At 29.7% G+C, this 23,500-nt stretch overlaps 1 protein-coding gene across 1 annotated transcript in view; it reads right to left on the minus strand.

Annotated features, from left to right (window-relative positions):
• The window catches only part of LOC143066883 (uncharacterized), a 99,912-nt gene extending 79,659 nt beyond the window's left edge, over positions 1-20,253 (minus strand). Inside the window, exon 1 of the transcript XR_012975769.1 lies at positions 20,173-20,253. The gene's annotated coding sequence lies outside the window, so the exon portion shown is untranslated. The remainder of the gene's footprint in view (positions 1-20,172) is intronic.
• Between the last annotated feature and the right edge of the window lie 3,247 nt (positions 20,254-23,500).

The following is a 23,500-nucleotide window of genomic DNA, read 5'->3' on the forward strand; positions in this document are numbered from 1 at the left end:
CAGTACACTTTAATTTTTTTAATTACTTTTTCAAAACAACTTGGATTTTCATCAAACTATGTAGCTATCTTACATATATATTAAGCTTACTGAATCCCAGGTCATTTTATTTTTTGTTTTATTGCTGTTATATTCAAGAATTAAATTAATCTAGGTAAAAAAAGTTAGAAATTGCAGTTCCAAGGGAAATAGAGACAGTACACTTTAATTTTGTTTATTACTTTTTCAAAACAACTTGGATTTTCATCAAACTATGTAGCTATCTTACATATATATTAAGGTTACTGAATCCCAGGTCATTTTATTTTTTGTTGTATTGCTGTGAAATTCAAGAATTAATTTAATCTTGGTAAAAAAAGTTAGAATTTGCAGTTCAGACGAAATAGAGACAGTACACTTTAATTTTTTTAATAACTTTTTCAAAACAACTTGGATTTTCATCAAACTATGTAGCTATCTTACATATATATTAAGGTTAATGAATCCCAGGTCATTTTATTTTTTGTTGTATTGCTGTCAAATTCAAGAATTAATTTAATCTAGGAAAAAAAACCAAGAATTTGCAGTTTGGACGAAATAGAGTCAGTACACTTTAATTTTTTTAATAACTTTTTCAAAACAACTTGGATTTTCATCAAACTATGTAGCTATCTTACATATATATTAAGGTTACTGAATCCCAGGTCATTTTATTTTTTGTTTTATTGCTGTCATATTCAAGAATTAAATTAATCTAGGTAAAAAAAGTTAGAATTTGCAGTTCGGACGAAATAGAGACAGTACACATTATTTTTTTTAATAACTTTTTCAAAACAACTTGGATTTTCATCAAACTATGTAGCTATCTTACATATATATTAAGGTTACTGAATCCCAGGTCATTTTATTTTTTGTTGTATTGCTGTCAAATTCAAGACTTAATTTATTCTAGGTAAAAAAAGTTAGAATTTGCAGTTTGGACGAAATAGAGACGGTACACTTTAATTTTTTTAATAACTTTTTCAAAACAACTTGGATTTTCATCAAACTATGTAGCTATCTTACATATATATTAAGGTTACTGAATCCCAGGTCATTTTATTTTTTGTTTTATTGCTGTCAAATTCAAGAATTAAATTAATCTAGGTAAAAAAAGTTAGAATTTGCAGTTCGGACGAAATAGAGACAGTACACATTATTTTTTTTAATAACTTTTTCAAAACAACTTGGATTTTCATCAAACTATGTAGCTATCTTACATATATATTAAGGTTAATGAATCCCAGGTCATTTTTTTTTTGTTGTATTGCTGTCAAATTCAAGAATTAATTTAATCTAGGAAAAAAAAACAAGAATTTGCAGTTTGGACGAAATAGAGTCAGTACACTTTAATTTTTTTAATAACTTTTTCAAAACAACTTGGATTTTCATCAAACTATGTAGCTATCTTACATATATATTAAGCTTACTGAATCCCAGGTCATTTTATTTTTTGTTGTATTGCTGTGAAATTCAAGAATTAATTTAATCTAGGTAAAAAAAGTTAGAATTTGCAGTTCAGACGAAATAGAGACAGTACACTTTAATTTTTTTAATAACTTTTTCAAAACAACTTGGATTTTCATCAAACTATGTAGCTATCTTACATATACATTAAGGTTACTGAATCCAAGGTCATTTTATTTTTTGTTGTATTGCTTTCAAATTCAAGAAATAATTTAATCTAGGTAAAAAAAAGTTAGAATTTGCAGTTCGGACGAAATAGAGACAGTACACTTTAATTCTTTTAACAACTTTTTCAAAACAACTTGGATTTTCATCAAACTATGTAGCTATCTTACATATATATTAAGGTTACTGAATCCAAGGTCATTTTATTTTTTGTTTTATTGCTGTCAAATTCAAGAATTAAATTAATCTAGGTAAAAAAAGTTAGAATTTGCAGTTCGGACGAAATAGAGACAGTACACATTATTTTTTTTAATAACTTTTTCAAAACAACTTGGATTTTCATCAAACTATGTAGCTATCTTACATATATATTAAGGTTAATGAATCCCAGGTCATTTTTTTGTTGTTGTATTGCTGTCAAATTCAAGAATTAATTTAATCTAGGAAAAAAAAACAAGAATTTGCAGTTTGGACGAAATAGAGTCAGTACACTTTAATTCTTTTAACAACTTTTTCAAAACAACTTGGATTTTCATCAAACTATGTAGCTATCTTACATATATATTAAGGTTACTGAATCCCAGGTCATTTTATTTTTTGTTTTATTGCTGTCAAATTCAAGAATTAAATTAATCTAGGTAAAAAAAGTTAGAATTTGCAGTTCGGACGAAATAGAGACAGTACACATTATTTTTTTTTAATAACTTTTTCAAAACAACTTGGATTTTCATCAAACTATGTAGCTATCTTACATATATATTAAGGTTAATGAATCCCAGGTCATTTTTTTGTTGTTGTATTGCTGTCAAATTCAAGAATTAATTTAATCTAGGAAAAAAAAACAAGAATTTGCAGTTTGGACGAAATAGAGTCAGTACACTTTAATTTTTTTAATAACTTTTTTAAAACAACTTGGATTTTCATCAAACTATGTAGCTATTATACATATATATTAAGCTTACTGAATCCCAGGTCATTTTATTTTTTGTTGTATTGCTGTGAAATTCAAGAATTAATTTAATCTAGGTAAAAAAAGTTAGAATTTGCAGTTCAGACGAAATAGAGACAGTACACTTTAATTTTTTTAATAACTTTTTCAAAACAACTTGGATTTTCATCAAACTATGTAGCTATCTTACATATACATTAAGGTTACTGAATCCCAGGTCATTTTATTTTTTGTTGTATTGCTGTCAAATTCAAGAAATAATTTAATCTAGGTAAAAAAAGTTAGAATTTGCAGTTCGGACGAAATAGAGACAGTACACTTTAATTCTTTTAATAACTTTTTCAAAACAACTTGGATTTTCATCAAACTATGTAGCTATCTTACATATACATTAAGGTTACTGAATCCCAGGTCATTTTATTTTTTGTTGTATTGCTGTCAAATTCAAGAAATAATTTAATCTAGGTAAAAAAAGTTAGAATTTGCAGTTCGGACAAAATAGAGACATTACACTTAAATTTTTTTAATAACTTTTTCAAAACAACTTGGATTTTCATCAAACTATGTAGCTATCTAACATATATATTAAGCTTACTGAATCCCAGGTCATTTTATTTTTTGTTGTATTGCTGTCAAATTTTAGAAAAAGATACTTCCCTGAACCTAACCCTAACACTTAACCTTGACCCCAACCTAAAACCCTGACAAAAAAAAATTATAGTACAACATTTCCTTCAGAGAGGTTGGAAAGTCCGGCAGTACACTTGAGTAAAACCAATAAGTTTCTATCCTCTCTATTGCATTTTTATCTTTTCAGAACAGTTCACATTAAGAAAATATCTCTACTCGAATCCATTATACACCTGTTTGAAGATTGAAATGAAAAGCACTTTTAATACTTTGTACCTTAAAATATTTTGGAAATTTCTGACGCATGCGCAGTCACAAAAACGACAAATATTCGCAGAGTTGAAATTGGCACCTCACTTACCCTTGTCAAAGTGATTCCCTGAACCTAACTCTTACATTGAACCATGACCCTAACCTAAAACCCCGACTTAAAAAAAAAATACAAATACAAAAAAGAAGATCTGGTATGATTGCCAATGAGACAGCTATCCACAAAGGAATGAAATGACACACTCATGAACAACTGTAAGTAACCGTACGGCCTTCAACAATGAGCAAAACACATACCGCATAGTCAGCTATAAAACGCTCCAATAAGACAATGTGAAACAATTCTAAGGAAAAACGGTTTCTTCAGAGTGGTCTGAAAAGTGCGGCCGTACACTGCAGTGATACCAATAAGGATCCACCCTCTAAATCGCCTTTAAGTCTTTTCGGAACAGTTTACTTTCAGGAAATATCTCTCTTCAAATCCATTTTATACCTGTTAGAAGATTGAAGTCTGAGGCACTCTTCATTCTTTGTACTTAGATATATTTTTGGAAATTTCTGACGCATGCGCAGTCCAAGAAAAAGGCAGACATGCACAGAAATTAAACAGGACACCTAACTAACAGTCGTCAAGACAACTTCCCTCGTCAAAGTTACTTTCCTAAACCTAGCCCTAAGACTTAACCTTGACCCTAACCTAAAACCGTGACAAAAAGACAAAAAAATATATACTACAAACGTTTCTTCAGAGAGGTCGGAAAGTGCGGCCGTACACTTTTGTAAAACCAATAAGTTTCCATCCTCTATATCGCCTTTTCGTCTTTTCGGAACAGTTAACTTTAAGAAAATATCTCTATTCGAATCCATTCTACACCTGATTGAAGGTTGAATTCAAAGGCACTTTTCATACTCTGTACTTTGAAATATTTTTTGGAAATTTCTGACGCATACGCATACGCATACGCATACGCAAATAGGGCAAATATTGGAAGAGATAAAAAGGTGCACCTCACTCACCCTCTTCAAAATCCACTGCCCTCGTCAAAGTTACTACCCTGACCCTTACCCTATCACTAACCTTGATCCTAACCCAAACACTGACCAAAAAAAACCCCAAAAAAACCAGAAACGTGTCTTCAGAGAAGTCTGAAAGTGCGGCTTTACACTTAAGTAAATCCAATAAGTTTACATCCTTTACTCTGTCTTTGCATCTTTTCGGAACAGTCAACATTAAGAAAATATCTCTATTCGAATCCATTCTACACCTGTTTGAAGATTGAAGTCTGAGGCACTTTTCATTTTCTGTACTTAAATATATTTTTATAAATTTCTGACGCATGCGCAGTCACAAGAAAAAGGCAGACATGCGCAAAGTTCAAAAGGACACCTCACTTACACTCGTCAACTTCCCTCGTCAAAGATACTTCCCTGAACCTAACCCTTACACTTAACCTTGACCCAAACCTTAAACCCTGACAAAAAATATATTACAACCGTTTCTTCAGAGAGGTCGGAAAGTGCGGCAGTCCACTTGAGTAAAAACAATAAGTTTCCATCCTCTATACTGCATTTTTATTTTTTCAGAACAGTTAGCATTAAGAAAATATCTCTACTCGAATCCATTATACACCTGTTTGAAGATTGAAATGAAAGGCACTTTTAATACTTTGTACCTGGAAATATTTTGGAAATTTCTGACGCATGCGCAGTCATAAAAAGGACAAACATTTGCAGAGTTGAAAAGGGCACCTCACTTACCCTTGTCAAAGTCACTTCCCTGAACCTAACTCAAACATTGAACCTTGACCCTAACCTAAAACCCTGACTTAATTTTTTTTTTATAAAAATACAAAAAAGAAGATCTGGTATGATTGCCTATGAGACAACTATCCACAAAAGAACAAAATGACACAGACATGAACAACTGTAAGTCACTGTACGGCCTTCAACAATGAGCAAAACACATACCGCATAGTCAGCTATAAAACGCCCCAATAAGACAATGTAAAACAATTCTAAGGAGAAACTTTTTTTCAGAGAGGTCGGAAAGTGCGGCCGTACACTGCAGTGATACCAATAAGGTTTCACCCTCTAGATCGCCTTTTAGTCTTTTCGGAACAGTTTACTTTCAGGAAATATCTCTCTTCAAATCCATTTTATACCTGTTAGAAGATTGAAGTCTGAGGCACTCTTCATTCTCTGTACTTAGAATGAACTTAAATATATTTTTGGAAATTTCTGACGCATGCGCAGTCCAAGAAAAAGGCAGACATGCACAGAAATTAAACAGGACACCTTACAAACAGTCGTCAACTTCCCTCGTCAAAGTTACTTTCCTAAACCTAGCCCTAAGACGTAACCTAGCCCTAAGACTTAACCTTGACCCTAACCTAAAACCCTGACAAAAAGACAAAAAAATATATACTACAAACGTTTCTTCAGAGAGGTCGGAAAGTGCGGCCGTACACTTTTGTAAAACCAATAAGTTTCCATCCTCTATATCGCCTTTTCGTCTTTTCGGAACAGTTAACTTTAAGAAAATATCTCTATTCGAATCCATTCTACACCTAATTGAAGGTTGAATTCAAAGGCACTTTTCATACTCTGTACTTGAATATATTTTTGGAAATTTCTGACGCATGCGCAGTTACAAGAAAAAGGCAGACATGTACAGAAGTTAAAAAGGACACCTCACTCACACTCGTCAACTTCCCTCGTCAAAGATACTTCCCTGAACCTAATCCTTACACTTAACCTTGACCCCAACCTAAAACCCTGACAAAAAATATATTACAACCGTTTCTTCAGAGAGGTCGGAAAGTGAGGCAGTCCATTTGAGTAAAAACAATAAGTTTCCATCCTCTATATTGCATTTTTATCTTTTCAGAACAGTTAACATTAAGAAAATATCTCTACTCGAATCCATTATACACCTGTTTGAAGATTGAAATGAAAGGCACTTTTAATACTTTGTACCTGGAAATATTTTGGAAATTTCTGACGCATGCGCAGTCATAAAAAGGACAAAAATTCGCAGAGTTGAAAAGGGCACCTCACCTACCCTTGTCAAAGTCACTTCCCTGAACTTACTCAAACATTGAACCTTGACCCTAACCTAAAACCCTGACTTAATTTTTTTTTTTTTATAAAAATACAAAAAAGAAGACCTGGTATGATTGCCTATGAGACAACTATCCACAAAAGAACAAAATGACACAGACATGAACAACTGTAAGTCACTGTACGGCCTTAACAATGAGCAAAACACATACCGCATAGTCAGCTATAAAACGCCCCAATAAGACAATGTAAAACAATTCTAAGGAGAAACTTTTTTTCAGAGAGGTCGGAAAGTGCGGCTGTACACTGCAGTGATACCAATAAGGTTCCACCCTCTAGATCACCTTTTAGTCTTTTCGGAACAGTTTACTTTCAGGAAATATCTCTCTTCAAATCTATTTTATACCTGTTAGAAGATTGAAGTCTGAGGCACTCTTCATTCTCTGTACTTAGATATATTTTTGGAAATTTCTGACGCATGCGCAGTCCAAGAAAAAGGCAGACATGCACAGAAATTAAACAGGACACCTTACAAACAGTCGTCAACTTCCCTCGTCAAAGTTACTCTCCTAAACCTAGCCCTAAGACGTAACCTAGCCCTAAGACTTAACCTTGACCCTAACCTAAAACCCTGACAAAAAGACAAAAAAATATATACTACAAACGTTTCTTCAGAGAGGTCGGAAAGTGCGGCCGTACACTTTTGTAAAACCAATAAGTTTCCATCCTCTATATCGCCTTTTCGTCTTTCCGAAACAGTTAACTTTAAGAAAATATCACTATTCGAATCCATTCTACACCTAATTGAAGGTTGAATTCAAAGGCACTTTTCATACTCTGTACTTGAATATATTTTTGGAAATTTCTGACGCATGCGCAGTTACAAGAAAAAGGCAGACATGTACAGAAGTTAAAAAGGACACCTCACTCACACTCGTCAACTTCCCTCGTCAAAGATACTTCCCTGAACCTAACCCTTACACTTAACCTTGACCCCAACCTAAAACCCTGACAAAAAATATATTACAACCGTTTCTTCAGAGAGGTCGGAAAGTGAGGCAGTCCATTTGAGTAAAAACAATAAGTTTCCATCCTCTATATTGCATTTTTATCTTTTCAGAACAGATTACATTAAGAAAATATCTCTACTCGAATCCATTATACACCTGTTTGAAGATTGAAATGAGAGGCACTTTTAATACTTTGTACCTGGAAATATTTTGGAAATTTCTGACGCATGCGCAGTCATAAAAAGGACAAAAATTCGCAGAGTTGAAAAGGGCACCTCACTTACCCTTGTCAAAGTCACTTCCCTGAACCTAACTCAAACATTGAACCTTGACCCTAACCTAAAACCCTGACTTAATTTTTTTTTTCATAAAAATACAAAAAAGAAGATCTGGTATGATTGCCTATGAGACAACTATCCACAAAAGAACAAAATGACACAGACATGAACAACTGTAAGTCACTGTACGGCCTTCAACAATGAGCAAAACACATACCGCATAGTCAGCTATAAAACGCCCCAATACGACAATGTAAAACAATTCTAAGGAGAAACTTTTTTTCAGAGAGGTCGAAAAGTGCGGCCGTACACTGCAGTGATACCAATAAGGTTCCACCCTCTAGATCGCCTTTTAGTCTTTTCGGAACAGTTTGCTTTCAGGAAATATCTCTCTTCAAATTCATTTTATACCTGTTAGAAGATTGAAGTCTGAGGCACTCTTCATTCTCTGTACTTAGATATATTTTTGGAAATTTCTGACGCATGCGCAGTCCAAGAAAAAGGCAGACATGCACAGAAATTAAAGAGGACACCTGACTAACAGTCGTCAACTTCCCTCGTCAAAGTTACTTTCCAAAACCTAGCCCTAAGACTTAACCTTGACCCTAACCTAAAACCCTGACAAAAAGACAAAAAAATATATACTACAAACGTTTCTTCGGAGAGGTCAGAAAGTGCGACCGTACACTTTTGTAAAACCAATAAGTTTACATCCTCTATATCGCCTTTTCGTTTTTTCGGAACAGTTAACTTTAAGAAAATATCTCTATTCGAATCCATTCTACACCTAATTGAAGGTTGAATTCAAAGGCACTTTTCATACTCTGTACCTAAAAGCATTAAAAAGTGATAAAATTATGTGTTTCTATATATTCTTGAACTGGTCTGATAATTGATTACTTTAGAAGAGTCAGGTGAGTAATATTTATATCGATCTAAATAAAAAGTGACACTACTTCTTTAATTTTATTAATATTCTTGTACTGATTTCACATTTCATGTATTTACTTATTTCAAAACATGCTGTTTCAAATTGTAATGTTTAATAATGTTAGAATATTATGCAACGGCTTTACCATTGTGTCAGTTTTGGCACTAAGTATGAAAAGTTTTACAAAAAAGGAAAGTTCTAGTAGTCTTAATTTACTTATATTTATGCTAAAGGCATTAAATAGTGACAAAATTTCTTTTGTTTCTAAATAATCTTAAACTGGTCTGATAATTGATTACTTTTTTAAACTTCAAATTGGTTTGTTAGACATTAATGACAAGAAATTTAAGTTAAGAAATTTTAAACAATGTTGTCGCATAAAATAAAGATGCTAATATTTTCTATTTATTAGAAAATAATACAACGACATTAAAATTCTGTTCTTTTAGCCAATACAGAGAAATAAATTTACTAAAATTGATAGCTTTAGAAGAGTCAGGTGAGTAATATTTATATCGATCTCAATAAAAAGTGACACTACTTCTTGTATTTTATTAATATTCTTGTACTGGTTTCATATTCAGATATTTTAAAACATGCTGTCTCAAATTGTAATGTTTAATTCTGTTAGAATATTATACAACAGCATTATCATTCTGTTATTGAAGCACTTAGGAAGAAAAGATTTACAAAAAATGAAAGTTCTAGTAGTCTTATGTTACTTATATTTAAGCTAAAAGCATTAAAAAGTGATAAAATTATGTGTTTCTTTATATTCTTGAACTGGTCTGATAATTGACTACTTTTTAAACTTCAGATTGGTTTGTTAGACATTAATCGAAGAAATTTAAGTTAAGAAAAAAAAAATTGATGTCGCATAAAATAAAGATGCTATTATTTTCTATTTAACTAGAAAATTATACAACAACATTTAAATTCTGTTCTTTTTGCCAATATGGATGAATAATTTCACTAAATTGATAGCTTTAGAAGAGTCAGGTTAGTAATATTGATATTGATCTCGATAAAAAGTGACACTACTTCTTGTATTTTATTAATATTCTTCTACTGGTTTCATATTCAGATATTTTAAAACATGCTGTCTCAAATACCTACATAGTTTGATGAAAATTCCAGTTGATTTGAAAAAGTTATTAAAAAATTTAAAGTGTACTATCTCTATTTTGTCCGAATTGCAAATCCTAGCTTTTTTATACCAAGATAACTTTAAATTCTTAAATTTTACAGCAATACAACAAATAACTAATTGACATGGGATTCAGTAAGCTTAATATATATATAGGATAGCCGCATAGTTTGAAGAACATCCAAGTTGTTTGAAAAAGTTATTAAAAAAATTAAAGTGTACTATGTCCATTTTGTTCAAACTGCAAATTCTAGCTTTTTTGACCTAGAGTAATTTAATTTTTAAATTTTTCAGCAATACAACAAAAAACTAAATGACATGGGATTCAGTAAGCTTAATATATATCTAAGATACCTACATAGTTTGATGAAAATTCAAGTTGATTTGAAAAAGTTATTAAAAAAATTAAAGTGTACTATCTCTATTTTGTCCGAATTGCAAATCCTAGCTTTTTTATACCAAGATAACTTTAATTCTTAAATTTTACAGCAATACAACAAATAACTAATTGACATGGGATTCAGTAAGCTTAATATATATGTAAGATAGCTGCAAAGTTTGAAGAACATCCAAGTTGATTTGAAAAAGTTATCAAAAAAATTAAAGTGTACTATCTCTATTTTGTTCGAACTGCAAATTCTAGCTTTTTTGACCTAGATTAATTTAATTTTTAAATTTTACAGCAATACAACAAAAAATTCAATGACATGGGATTCAGTAAGCTTAATATATATCTAAGATACCTACATAGTTTAATGAAAATTCAAGTTGATTTGAAAAAGTTATTAAAAAATTTAAAGTGTACTATCTCTATTTTGTCCGAATTGCAAATCCTAGCTTTTTTATACCAAGATAACTTTAATTCTTAAATTTTACAGCAATACAACAAATAACTAATTGACATGGGATTCAGTAAGCTTAATATATATGTAAGATAGCTGCAAAGTTTGAAGAACATCCAAGTTGATTTGAAAAAGTTATCAAAAAAATTAAAGTGTACTATCTCTATTTTGTTCGAACTGCAAATTCTAGCTTTTTTTGACCTAGATTAATTTAATTTTTAAATTTTACAGCAATACAACAAAAAACTCAATGACATGGGATTCAGTAAGCTTAATATATATCTAAGATACCTACATAGTTTGATGAAAATCCAAGTTGATTTGAAAAAGTTATTAAAAAATTTAAAGTGTACTATCTCTATTTTGTCCGAATTGCAAATCCTAGCTTTTTTATACCAAGATAACTTTAATTTTTAAATTTTACAGCAATACAACAAATAACGAATTGACATGGGATTCAGTAAGCTTAATATATATGTAAGATAGTTGCATAGTTTGATGAACATCCAAGTTGATTTGAAAAAGTTATTAAAAAAATTAAAGTGTACTATGTCCATTTTGTTCGAACTGAAAATTCTAGCTTTTTTGACCCAGAGTAATTTAATTTTTAAATTTTACAGCAATACAACAAAAAACTAAATGACATGGAATTCAGTAAGCTTAATAAATATCTAAGATACCTACATAGTTTGATGAAAATCCAAGTTGATTTGAAAAAGTTATTAAAAAATTTAAAGTGTACTATCTCTATTTTTTCCGAATTGCAAATCCTAGCTTTTTTTATACCAAGATAACTTTAAATTCTTAAATTTTACAGCAATACAACAAATAACTAATTGACATGGGATTCAGTAAGCTTAATATATATATAGGATAGCCGCATAGTTTGAAGAACATCCAAGTTGTTTGAAAAAGTTATTAAAAAAATTAAAGTGTACTATGTCCATTTTGTTCAAACTGCAAATTCTAGCTTTTTTGACCTAGAGTAATTTAATTTTAAAATTTTTCAGCAATACAACAAAAAACTAAATGACATGGGATTCAGTAAGCTTAATATATATCTAAGATACCTACATAGTTTGATGAAAATTCAAGTTGATTTGAAAAAGTTATTAAAAAAATTAAAGTGTACTATGTCTATTTTGTCCGAATTGCAAATCCTAGCTTTTTTATACCAAGATAACTTTAATTCTTAAATTTTACAGCAATACAACAAATAACTAATTGACATGGGATTCAGTAAGCTTAATATATATGTAAGATAGCTGCAAAGTTTGAAGAACATCCAAGTTGATTTGAAAAAGTTATCAAAAAAATTAAAGTGTACTATCTCTATTTTGTTCGAACTGCAAATTCTAGCTTTTTTGACCTAGATTAATTTAATTTTTAAATTTTACAGCAATACAACAAAAAACTCAATGACATGGGATTCAGTAAGCTTAATATATATCTAAGATACCTACATAGTTTAATGAAAATTCAAGTTGATTTGAAAAAGTTATTAAAAAATTTAAAGTGTACTATCTCTATTTTGTCCGAATTGCAAATCCTAGCTTTTTTATACCAAGATAACTTTAATTCTTAAATTTTACAGCAATACAACAAATAACTAATTGACATGGGATTCAGTAAGCTTAATATATATGTAAGATAGCTGCAAAGTTTGAAGAACATCCAAGTTGATTTGAAAAAGTTATCAAAAAAATTAAAGTGTACTATCTCTATTTTGTTCGAACTGCAAATTCTAGCTTTTTTGACCTAGATTAATTTAATTTTTAAATTTTACAGCAATACAACAAAAAACTCAATGACATGGGATTCAGTAAGCTTAATATATATCTAAGATACCTACATAGTTTGATGAAAATTCAAGTTGATTTGAAAAAGTTATTAAAAAATTTAAAGTGTACTATCTCTATTTTGTCCGAATTGCAAATCCTAGCTTTTTTATACCAAGATAACTTTAATTCTTAAATTTTACAGCAATACAACAAATAACGAATTGACATGGGATTCAGTAAGCTTAATATATATGTAAGATAGTTGCATAGTTTGATGAACATCCAAGTTGATTTGAAAAAGTTATTAAAAAAATTAAAGTGTACTATGTCCATTTTGTTCGAACTGAAAATTCTAGCTTTTTTGACCCAGAGTAATTTAATTTTTAAATTTTACAGCAATACAACAAAAAACTAAATGACATGGAATTCAGTAAGCTTAATAAATATCTAAGATACCTACATAGTTTGATGAAAATCCAAGTTGATTTGAAAAAGTTATTAAAAAATTTAAAGTGTACTATCTCTATTTTGTCCGAATTGCAAATCCTAGCTTTTTTATACCAAGATAACTTTAATTCTTAAATTTTACAGCAATACAACAAATAACTAATTGACATGGGATTCAGTAAGCTTAATATATATATAGGATAGCCGCATAGTTTGAAGAACATCCAAGTTGTTTGAAAAAGTTATTAAAAAAATTAAAGTGTACTATGTCCATTTTGTTCAAACTGCAAATTCTAGCTTTTTTGACCTAGAGTAATTTAATTTTTAAATTTTTCAGCAATACAACAAAAAACTAAATGACATGGGATTCAGTAAGCTTAATATATATCTAAGATACCTACATAGTTTGATGAAAATTCAAGTTGATTTGAAAAAGTTATTAAAAAAATTAAAGTGTACTATCTCTATTTTGTCCGAATTGCAAATCCTAGCTTTTTTATACCAAGATAACTTTAATTTTTAAATTTTACAGCAATACAACAAATAACTAATTGACATGGGATTCAGTAAGCTTAATATATATGTAAGATAGCTGCAAAGTTTGAAGAACATCCAAGTTGATTTGAAAAAGTTATCAAAAAAATTAAAGTGTACTATCTCTATTTTGTTCGAACTGCAAATTCTAGCTTTTTTGACCTAGATTAATTTAATTTTTAAATTTTACAGCAATACAACAAAAAACTCAATGACATGGGATTCAGTAAGCTTAATATATATCTAAGATACCTACATAGTTTGATGAAAATTCAAGTTGATTTGAAAAAGTTATTAAAAAATTTAAAGTGTACTATCTCTATTTTGTCCGAATTGCAAATCCTAGCTTTTTTATACCAAGATAACTTTAATTCTTAAATTTTACAGCAATACAACAAATAACGAATTGACATGGGATTCAGTAAGCTTAATATATATGTAAGATAGTTGCATAGTTTGATGAACATCCAAGTTGATTTGAAAAAGTTATTAAAAAAATTAAAGTGTACTATGTCCATTTTGTTCGAACTGAAAATTCTAGCTTTTTTGACCCAGAGTAATTTAATTTTTAAATTTTACAGCAATACAACAAAAAACTAAATGACATGGAATTCAGTAAGCTTAATAAATATCTAAGATACCTACATAGTTTGATGAAAATCCAAGTTGATTTGAAAAAGTTATTAAAAAATTTAAAGTGTACTATCTCTATTTTGTCCGAATTGCAAATCCTAGCTTTTTTATACCAAGATAACTTTAAATTCTTAAATTTTACAGCAATACAACAAATAACTAATTGACATGGGATTCAGTAAGCTTAATATATATATAGGATAGCCGCATAGTTTGAAGAACATCCAAGTTGTTTGAAAAAGTTATTAAAAAAATTAAAGTGTACTATGTCCATTTTGTTCAAACTGCAAATTCTAGCTTTTTTGACCTAGAGTAATTTAATTTTTAAATTTTTCAGCAATACAACAAAAAACTAAATGACATGGGATTCAGTAAGCTTAATATATATCTAAGATACCTACATAGTTTGATGAAAATTCAAGTTGATTTGAAAAAGTTATTAAAAAAATTAAAGTGTACTATCTCTATTTTGTCCGAATTGCAAATCCTAGCTTTTTTATACCAAGATAACTTTAATTTTTAAATTTTACAGCAATACAACAAATAACTAATTGACATGGGATTCAGTAAGCTTAATATATATGTAAGATAGCTGCAAAGTTTGAAGAACATCCAAGTTGATTTGAAAAAGTTATCAAAAAAATTAAAGTGTACTATCTCTATTTTGTTCGAACTGCAAATTCTAGCTTTTTTCACCTAGATTAATTTAATTTTTAAATTTTACAGCAATACAACAAAAAACTCAATGACATGGGATTCAGTAAGCTTAATATATATCTAAGATACCTACATAGTTTAATGAAAATTCAAGTTAATTGAAAAAGTTATTAAAAAATTTAAAGTGTACTATCTCTATTTTGTCCGAATTGCAAATCCTAGCTTTTTTATACCAAGATAACTTTAATTTTTAAATTTTACAGCAATACAACAAATAACTAATTGACATGGGATTCAGTAAGCTTAATATATATGTAAGATAGCTGCAAAGTTTGAAGAACATCCAAGTTGATTTGAAAAAGTTATCAAAAAAATTAAAGTGTACTATCTCTATTTTGTTCGAACTGCAAATTCTAGCTTTTTTCACCTAGATTAATTTAATTTTTAAATTTTACAGCAATACAACAAAAAACTCAATGACATGGGATTCAGTAAGCTTAATATATATCTAAGATACCTACATAGTTTAATGAAAATTCAAATTAATTGAAAAAGTTATTAAAAAATTTAAAGTGTACTATCTCTATTTTGTCCGAATTGCAAATCCTAGCTTTTTTATACCAAGATAACTTTAATTCTTAAATTTTACAGCAATACAACAAATAACTAATTGACATGGGATTCAGTAAGCTTAATATATATGTTAGATAGCTGCAAAGTTTGAAGAACATCCAAGTTGATTTGAAAAAGTTATCAAAAAAATTAAAGTGTACTATCTCTATTTTGTTCGAACTGCAAATTCTAGCTTTTTTGACCTAGATTAATTTAATTTTTAAATTTTACAGCAATACAACAAAAAACTCAATGACATGGGATTCAGTAAGCTTAATATATATCTAAGATACCTACATAGTTTGATGAAAATTCAAGTTGATTTGAAAAAGTTATTAAAAAATTTAAAGTGTACTATCTCTATTTTGTCCGAATTGCAAATCCTAGCTTTTTTATACCAAGATAACTTTAATTCTTAAATTTTACAGCAATACAACAAATAACTAATTGACATGGGATTCAGTAAGCTTAATATTTATGTAAGATAGTTGCATAGTTTGATGAACATCCAAGTTGATTTGAAAAAGTTATTAAACAAATTAAAGTGTACTATGTCCATTTTGTTCGAACTGAAAATTCTAGCTTTTTTGACCCAGAGTAATTTAATCTTTAAATTTTACAGCAATACAACAAAAAACTAAATGACATGGAATTCAGTAAGCTTAATAAATATCTAAGATACCTACATAGTTTGATGAAAATCCAAGTTGATTTGAAAAAGTTATTAAAAAATTTAAAGTGTACTATCTCTATTTTGTCCGAATTGCAAATCCTAGCTTTTTTATACCAAGATAACTTTAAATTCTTAAATTTTACAGCAATACAACAAATAACTAATTGACATGGGATTCAGTAAGCTTAATATATATATAGGATAGCCGCATAGTTTGAAGAACATCCAAGTTGCTTGAAAAAGTTATTAAAAAAATTAAAGTGTACTATGTCCATTTTGTTCAAACTGCAAATTCTAGCTTTTTTGACCTAGAGTAATTTAATTTTTAAATTTTTCAGCAATACAACAAAAAACTAAATGACATGGGATTCAGTAAGCTTAATATATGTCTAAGATACCTACATAGTTTGATGAAAATTCAAGTTGATTTGAAAAAGTTATTAAAAAAATTAAAGTGTACTATCTCTATTTTGTCTGAATTGCAAATCCTAGCTTTTTTATACCAAGATAACTTTAATTTTTAAATTTTACAGCAATACAACAAATAACTAATTGACATGGGATTCAGTAAGCTTAATATATATGTAAGATAGCTGCAAAGTTTGAAGAACATCCAAGTTGATTTGAAAAAGTTATCAAAAAAATTAAAGTGTACTATCTCTATTTTGTTCGAACTGCAAATTCTAGCTTTTTTATACCAAGATAACTTTAATTCTTAAATTTTACAGCAATACAACAAATAACGAATTGACATTGGATTCAGTAAGCTTAATATTTATGTAAGATAGTTGCATAGTTTGATGAACATCCAAGTTGATTTGAAAAAGTTATTAAAAAAATTAAAGTGTACTATGTCCATTTTGTTCGAACTGAAAATTCTAGCTTTTTTGACCCAGAGTAATTTAATTTTTAAATTTTACAGCAATACAACAAAAAACTAAATGACATGGAATTCAGTAAGCTTAATAAATATCTAAGACACCTACATAGTTTGATGAAAATCCAAGTTGATTTGAAAAAGTTATTAAAAAATTTAAAGTGTACTATCTCTATTTTGTCCGAATTGCAAATCCTAGCTTTTTTATACCAAGATAACTTTAAATTCTTAAATTTTACAGCAATACAACAAATAACTAATTGACATGGGATTCAGTAAGCTTAATATATATATAGGATAGCCGCATAGTTTGAAGAACATCCAAGTTGTTTGAAAAAGTTATTAAAAAAATTAAAGTGTACTATGTCCATTTTGTTCAAACTGCAAATTCTAGCTTTTTTGACCTAGAGTAATTTAATTTTTAAATTTTTCAGCAATACAACAAAAAACTAAATGACATGGGATTCAGTAAGCTTAATATATGTCTAAGATACCTACATAGTTTGATGAAAATTCAAGTTGATTTGAAAAAGTTATTAAAAAAATTAAAGTGTACTATCTCTATTTTGTCTGAATTGCAAATCCTAGCTTTTTTATACCAAGATAACTTTAATTTTTAAATTTTACAGCAATACAACAAATAACTAATTGACATGGGATTCAGTAAGCTTAATATATATGTAAGATAGCTGCAAAGTTTGAAGAACATCCAAGTTGATTTGAAAAAGTTATCAAAAAAATTAAAGTGTACTATCTCTATTTTATTCGAACTGCAAATTCTAGCTTTTTTATACCAAGATAACTTTAATTCTTAAATTTTACAGCAATACAACAAATAACTAATTGACATGGGATTCAGTAAGCTTAATATTTATGTAAGATAGTTGCATAGTTTGATGAACATCCAAGTTGATTTGAAAAAGTTATTAAAAAAATTAAAGTGTACTATGTCCATTTTGTTCGAACTGAAAATTCTAGCTTTTTTGACCCAGAGTAATTTAATTTTTAAATTTTACAGCAATACAACAAAAAACTAAATGACATGGAATTCAGTAAGCTTAATAAATATCTAAGATACCTACATAGTTTGATGAAAATCCAAGTTGATTTGAAAAAGTTATTAAAAAATTTAAAGTGTACTATCTCTATTTTGTCCTAATTGCAAATCCTAGCTTTTTTATACCAAGATAACTTTAAATTCTTAAATTTTACAGCAATACAACAAATAACTAATTGACATGGGATTCAGTAAGCTTAATATATATATAGGTTAGCCGCATAGTTTGAAGAACATCCAAGTTGTTTGAAAAAGTTATTAAAAAAATTAAAGTGTACTACATGTATGTCCATTTTGTTCAAACTGCAAATTCTAGCTTTTTTGACCTAGAGTAATTTAATTTTTAAATTTTTCAGCAATACAACAAAAAACTAAATGACATGGGATTTAGTAAGCTTAATATATATCTAAGATACCTACATAGTTTGATGAAAATTCAAGTTGATTTGAAAAAGTTATTAAAAAAATTAAAGTGTACTATCTCTATTTTGTCCGAATTGCAAATCCTAGCTTTTTTATACCAAGATAACTTTAATTCTTAAATTTTACAGCAATACAACAAATAACTAATTGACATGGGATTCGGTAAGCTTAATATATATGTAAGATAGCTGCAAAGTTTGAAGAACATCCAAGTTGATTTGAAAAAGTTATTAAAAATTTAAAGTGTACTATCTCTATTTTGTCCGAATTGCAAATTCTAGCTTTTTTATACCAAGATAACTTTTTAATTCTTAAATTTTACAGCAATACAACAAATAACGAATTGACATGGGATTCAGTAAGCTTAATATTTATGTAAGATAGTTGCATAGTTTGATGAACATCCAAGTTGATTTGAAAAAGTTATTAAAAATTTAAAGTGTACTATCTCTATTTTGTCCGAATTGCAAATCCTAGCTTTTTTATACCAAGATAACTTTTTAATTCTTAAATTTTACAGCAATACAACAAATAACGAATTGACATGGGATTCAGTAAGCTTAATATTTATGTAAGATAGTTGCATAGTTTGATGAACATCCAAGTTGATTTGAAAAAGTTATTAAAAAAATTAAAGTGTACTATGTCCATTTTGTTCGAACTGAAAATTCTAGCTTTTTTGATCCAGAGTAATTTAATTTTTAAATTTTACAGCAATACAACAAAAAACTAAATGACATGGAATTCAGTAAGCTTAATAAATATCTAAGATACCTACATAGTTTGATGAAAATCCAAGTTGATTTGAAAAAGGTATTAAAAAATTTAAAGTGTACTATCTCTATTTTGTCCGAATTGCAAATCCTAGCTTTTTTATACCAAGATAACTTAATTCTTAAATTTTACAGCAATACAACAAATAACTAATTGACATGGGATTCAATAAGCTTAATATATATGTAAGATAGCTGCATAGTTTGATGAACATCCAAGTTGATTTGAAAAAGTTAATAAAAAAATTAAAGTGTACTATCTCTATTTTCTCCGAATTGCAAATCCTAGCTTTTTTTATACCAAGATAACTTTAAATTCTTAAATTTTACAGCAATACAACAAATAACTAATTGACATGGGATTCAGTAAGCTTAATATATATGTAAGATAGCTGCAAAGTTTGAAGAACATCCAAGTTGATTTGAAAAAGTTATCAAAAAAATTAAAGTGTACTATCTCTATTTTGTTCAGTTTGTTTCACCCTCAGCTGCCACTATATGTAATGCTAAAATTGAAAGAAAAAAATTGTTTTTGACTTGTCGCGAAAAAAATAGATTGTTTTTCGCCACTGGCGAAAAAAAAAATTGTCCAGAAAAAAAACCCATGGCCCCCCCCAGAAAATCAAATGGTTGCTGCCTTATTGACATAATTTAGAATGAAAAAATAACATTTTATAAAAAGGAATATATAGCGCAACAATTAAAATAAAGAAATGAATAAATAGATTAATAAATAACTTGATAAATAAAGAAAAGAAAGAATTTTAAAAATTCGGAACGCCTATAATTTATGTGCAATAAATTTATATAGTACTTAATGAATAAGACACGTAATGTAAGTTGACCTTTTTGCGGTGTATGACAAGATTCAAATAACATACGTCCATTTATGTTAGGGTACTCTTTGTAACAGTAAGTCAATTGATATATGTTCTTACATTGCAAGCAAAACAGTTTTTATTGCGTGTGTTGAGTATTTACTGCTTAATATTTCTTATTCTGTATAAGCCAATTGACCTCTCGAAGGAGTATTTGAATATCTAAAAGATGGATGATTTGTTTCAATAAAGAGTGTTGAAGTTTGTCATACACTGTGCGAAGAAATTTTTTTGTTAATCTTCATAGAATCCAGGGGACATTGTCGTCCCGAACCAGCTGGTCGTCCCGATTACGATTGTCGTCCCGAACCAGCTGGTCGTCCCGATTACGATTGTCGTCCCGAACCAGCTGGTCGTCCCGATTACGATTGTCGTCCCGAAAAAGCTGATCGTCCAGCATCTGCGGGACGACGACTTATGCTTCCGTACGATAATTGTCACATAAAAAGGAAAATTTTAAAAAAGTTTTCAGTATAAGTTTGTCCAGCACAAAGATAAGGTCAGTTTTATTTATATATGTTCTTGTCCAATTATGTTAGGGTAAACTTTGAAATAGCAAGCCAGTTGCATATGTTACACACTGTAAGAAAGACAGTTTACATTGCGTGTCTTTTTTCTAAACTATACGATATTTCGTATTGTATATAGGCCAATTGCCGTCTCGAACAATTATTTGCCCATCACAGTAGATTGTGTTTCAATAAAGCGTATTGAGGTTTGTCGCTGTCCGAAGATAATTTTTTGATGCATTACTTATTCACTCATCTGACATTGCGTGTCTTTAAACTACTTTTTATTTCTATTGTACATAGACCAATCGTCATTTTTTAGTATAAATCCTTAAATAATATTGGGGGTAACACAGTTATTTAAAAGTGTTAGGGTTTGGCAAACACTCCCAGCACATCAGTTTTTGTTCCATTACTTGAGATCACATATTAAACATCCGGAAGGACATTGTCGTCCCGACAAAAATTGTCGTCCCGAAAAGTTGATCGATCCGTATCTGCGGGACGACGATTTATGCTTCCGTGCGAAAATTGTCACATATATAAAGACAAATTTCAAAAAGATATCAAAAAGAGGCTTTTCATACACTTTAAGAAGGTCAGTTTTTATATTTACTTTCGTCCATTAATATTCGGGGTTACAAAGTCAATTTAATGTTTTCTTCCACCACTAGAGGGACAATTGACATTGTGTGTCTTATTGATCAATTACTTTTTATTTTTAATGTGCATAGACCAATTGGCGTCTTAAACTAGTGTTGTATAAATCATTTCGTCCATTAATATTTGGGGTAACACAGTCAATTTAAAGTGTTAAGGTTTGGCAAACACTTCCCATCCCATACATCAGTTTTGTTCCATTACTTGAGATCACATATTAAGCATCCGAAAGGACATTGTCGTCCCGAAAAGTTGATCGATCCGTATCTGCGGGACGACGATTTATGCTTCCGCGCGAAAATTGTCACATATATAAAGACAAATTTTAAAAAAGATATCAAAAAGAGGCTTTTCATACACTTTAAGAAGGTCAGTTTTTATATTTACTTTCGTCCATTAATATTCGGGGTTACAAAGTCAATTATGTTTTCTTCCACCAATAGAGGGACAATTGACATAGTGTGTCTCATTGATCAATTACTTTTTATTTTTAATGTGCATAGACCAATTGGCGTCTTAAACTAGTGTTGTATAAATCATTTCGTCCATTAATATTTTGGGTAACATAGTCTTAAAGTGTTAAGGTTTGGCAAACACTTCCCACCCCATACATCAGTTTTGTTCCATTACTTGATCACATATTTAGCATCCGGGAGGACATTGTCGTCCCGACCAAAATTGTCGTCCCGAAAAGTTGATCGATCCGTATCTGCGGGACGACGATTTATGCTTTCGCGCGAAAATTGTCACATATAGAAAGACAAATTTCAAAAAGATATCAAAAAGAGGCTTTTCATACACTTTAAGAAGGTCAGTTTTTATATTTACTTTCGTCCATTAATATTCGGGGTTACCAAGTCAATTTAATGTTTTCTTCCACCACTAGAGGGACAATTGACATTGTGTGTCTTATTGATCAATTATTTGTTATTTTTAATGTGCATAGACCAATTGGCGTCTTAAACTAGTGTTGTATAAATCATTTCGTCCATTAATATTTGGGGTAACACAGTCAATTTAAAGTGTTAAGGTTTGGCAAACACTTCCCACCCCATACATCAGTTTTGTTCCATTACTTGGGATCACATATTTAGCATCAAGGAGGACATTGTCGTCCCGACCAAAATTGTCGTCCCGAAAAGTTGATCGAGCCGTATCTGCGGGACGACGATTTATGCTTCCGCGCGAAAATTGTCACATATATAAAGACAAATTTCAAAAAGATATCAAAAAGAGGCTTTTCATACACTTTAAGAAGGTCAGTTTTTATATTTACTTTCGTCCATTAATATTCGGGGTTACAAAGTCAATTTAATGTTTTCTTCCACCACTAGAGGGACAATTGACATTGTGTGTCTTATTGATCAATTACTTTTTATTTTTAATGTGCATAGACCAATTGGCGTCTTAAACTAGTGTTGTATAAATCATTTCGTCCATTAATATTTGGGGTAACACAGTCAATTTAAAGTGTTAAGGTTTGGCAAACACTTCCCACCCCATACATCAGTTTTGTTCAATTACTTGATCACATATTTAGCATCCGGGAGGACATTGTCGTCCCGACAAAAATTTAATGTTGTCTTCCATCATGATAGGGACAATTGACATTGTGTGTCTTATTGATCAATTACTATTTATTTTTAATGTGCATAGACCAATTGGCGTCTTAAACTAGTGTTGTATAAATCATTTCGTCCATTAATATTTGGGGTAACACAGTCAGTTTAAAGTGTTAAGGTTTGGCAAACACTTCCAACCCCATACATCAGTTTTGTTCCATTACTTGAGATCACATATTTAGCATCAAGGAGGACATTGTCGACCCGACTAAAATTGTCGTCCCGAAAAGTTGATCGATCCGTATCTGCGGGACGACGATTTATGCTTTCGCGCGAAACTTGTCACAAATATAAAGACAAATTTCAAAAAGATATCAAAAAGAGGCTTTTCATACACTTTAAGAAGGTCAGTTTTTATATTTACTTTCGTCCATTAATATTCGGGGTTACAAAGTCAATTTAATGTTTTCTTCCACCACTAGAGGGACAATTGAAATTGTGTGTCTTATTGATCAATTACTTTTTATTTTTAATGTACATAGATGTGCATAGACTAATTGTCGTCTTAAACTAGTGTTGTATTCATTTCGTCCATTAATATTTGGGGTAACACAGTCAATTTAAAGTGTTAAGGTTTGGCAAACACTTCCCACCCCA

Source organism: Mytilus galloprovincialis, chromosome 3, assembly GCF_965363235.1.
Source record: "Mytilus galloprovincialis chromosome 3, xbMytGall1.hap1.1, whole genome shotgun sequence".
In the NCBI taxonomy this organism is placed as follows: Eukaryota; Metazoa; Mollusca; class Bivalvia; order Mytilida; family Mytilidae; genus Mytilus; species Mytilus galloprovincialis.